This window comes from Cariama cristata, unplaced genomic scaffold (assembly GCF_000690535.1).
Source record: "Cariama cristata isolate BGI_N322 unplaced genomic scaffold, ASM69053v1 scaffold34381, whole genome shotgun sequence".
NCBI lineage: Eukaryota > Metazoa > Chordata > Aves > Cariamiformes > Cariamidae > Cariama > Cariama cristata.
This window is the reverse complement of record NW_009598140.1, coordinates 5750-8626: the sequence shown is the minus strand read 5'-3', so window position 1 is coordinate 8626 and position 2877 is coordinate 5750.

The following is a 2877-nucleotide window of genomic DNA, read 5'->3' as shown; positions in this document are numbered from 1 at the left end:
CTCTTACTGCCATCCTTCCCTGCTGATCCAGCCATGAGTTTCTGCCTCTGAGCTGCAGCAGTACATCAGCTGCTTCTGTAGATAAGATTTCTGCTGTGACCATTTCAGCCTTTTCAGTGTTTCCAGGATACTGCCCTTCAGAGTCTTTGATCTCACTTTATCAGTGACTCAGATGGCTCCGTTTAACTGAACTGTCCTTATTACATTTGCCACTGCCACAGTTTTTTTGCTGTTTGTGAAAATTATCATCATCTTTTCTTCCTATTTTTTGCTAAAAATATAAAATAGAGCTAGGATGAGAACTGCTCCCTTTCAAAAAAGAGAGAGAGAGAAGTCTGAAGTCCATACATCCATGTCAGATTGTTCAGTACTTTTACAAGCTGAGCAAGTTATTGCCTTATCAGATTTATTTAACAAGTCCTGTTTAAACATCCCCCAACAATATTAATTAGCATTAATAGTCCCAGTCTTTGAATCCTGCACCATTCCTTCTGATACTTTGATATCAGTGACAGACTGGAACAGTCATGAACAGCCAGAGCAATTTAGGTTGGAAGTATGCTTGGAGGTCTCTGGTCTAAGCCCTCACTCAAAGCGTATGACCAGCTTAAAGCGGCCACTACATCCAACAAAACATTTTATATTGGCTGATTCCCCTCAGTCTTATAAATGTGCACTTTATTTGTAATACTAATTTGTTTAGGTTCTGTTTCCAAGCACTGGGGTTAGTTCTGACTATGCCAAGAAGTTAAAGGGCCTTCTGCTAGAAGACTTCTTGTGGATACTTTCTCTCAACATATTTGTTTGTAGATGTTGCTTTACATCTCCTTCTTCTTATTAAGCTGATTAGATTGAGCGTCTTTCATCTCTTGCAGTAAATCATGTCAGCTGGGGGAGTTATTGGAGAGTTCCAGGGCCACCTCTGGTAAAGGTGTGAGTACCTCCACAGATGGAGGTTCCACAGCCTCTCTGGGACCCTGTTTGACCACTCTCACGGCGAGGGGGGGAAAAAAAAAAAGTCCTAATAACTACTTGGAATTTTTCTTCTTGCAACTTGGATCTTTTGCTTCTTTCACTGTGTGCCTCGGAGGAAAGCCTGACTCTCTCTTCTCTACACCTTCCTGTTTGGTAGCTGCAGGCAGCAAAAGAACTTTACTGTCTCTTCTTCAGGCTGAGTAAACCCAGTTCCTTCAATGTCTCCTTGTATGCCCACTGCTCCAGCCAGTGGCCATATTGGTGGCCTCTGCTGGACTCAGGCCGGTACATCTGCATTTTTCTTGTACCAGGCAGTCCCAGACTAGACACTGCGCTCTAGATGTGGCCTCACAAGACCGAAACAGAGAGGAAGAATCACCTCCCTTGATCTGCTGGCTGAACACTGGCTGACACAACCCAGTCTGTGGTTGACCTTCTTAGCCAGAAGGACACACTGCTGACCTCTGTTCAACTTTTTGTCCTTCAGGACTCCCCAAATCCTTTTCTGTGAAGCTGCTTTCTAGCCGTCATCCTTGGCCTGTCCTGGTGCCACAGGAGCAGCACTCAGACTTCTTTTTGCTGAGGCTGCTGTCCACCCCTTTCTCCAGCCTGTCAAGGTCCCTCTGACTGGCAGCCCTGCCCTCCAGTGTATCAGCCATGCTTCCACCCGCCTCCCAGTCTAGTACCATCCATGAACTTGCTGATAGTGTGCTCCATCCCATCATCTCTGTCGTTTAATAAAGACATTAAACATCATCAGCCTCTGAGGGACACCACTAGTAATTCATTCATGCAGTTAATTGCTGAGTTCAATTTTCTGCTTCATTCAAAGATGTGTGTGTTTCCTCCTAAATCAGGTTCTCCTCTGAGCAGCCTCTGACATCCACAGAGGAAATCAGTGACTCAGTCCCAGCATCCCTCTCCTGCTGTTTATGACCCATGAACTGTGACAATGTAGCCAGAGGGTCTAAATCCTGACTCATGGCCCACAATGAGCTCTTCCCGCAGCATTATCCTGTGCAGGCACACAGGCATGCTATTAGCAATGGTCCAGACTCCGTAGGAACCAACTTTAGGAGCGTGGTTTGATGGAACAAGATGGGTGATTCACCAGCAATACTGGGTCCCTTCCCAGGGATCTGTGCCCATAACCCCCTTCCTTCCTGGTGGAGACTGCATTGGACCACCCCAGGTCACCTACTGGGGCAATTGTTTCTTCTGTCTACAGAAGCCCGTTGTCTTCAGGGCAAGGTCATCTCTCTGCACCCAGTTGCTCACTGAGCGTGAGCATCTACTGGCCTCCACGGTAGGGCTTCCTCAGGGCTCCGAATGTGTGAGGGGGGGATCCTACTCCATGCAGGTGGCAGCTGAGGCTGCAGGAACATTTGGGACGCAGAAAAAGAGGGAGGAAAGGGAAGAGCAGCCCCTCTGCCTCACCCGTCTGCCCACCTGCCTGTGGAGGTAGCTCTCCATTTCCCACCCTTTCCCATGAAGGGGGCCGTGGGACTGGTCCCATTGGCAGAGCTTGCTGAGTCACCATGGTCTGTCTGTGGTGAGGAGCCTGTCTGGCTTGGGAGCCAGAGCCGCCCTCCTCCTGGCTGGTGGAACGCTCGCGGGCCACACACAGCCCTCTAAACAACCTGCAGGAGCTGTGGCCTGAAAACCAGCGTGGCACACCAGCCCGGCTGTGCATCTGCCTGCGTCATGCTCCACCAGCGGTGACCTGGGGACAAGGCCACTCTCACTTCCTAACCGGTGGCCAGCGCCGAGTTAACCATTAACTCCCTGCTCTGAGGCCTGCTGGGGACAGCGCTTTGTTTTCAGGGCACTGCGAAGCTGCTCACTTCGGCCTTTCCTGCGACGCTCTGGGGACGTTTCTGGATGGGCTCCTGCTGGGGTCTG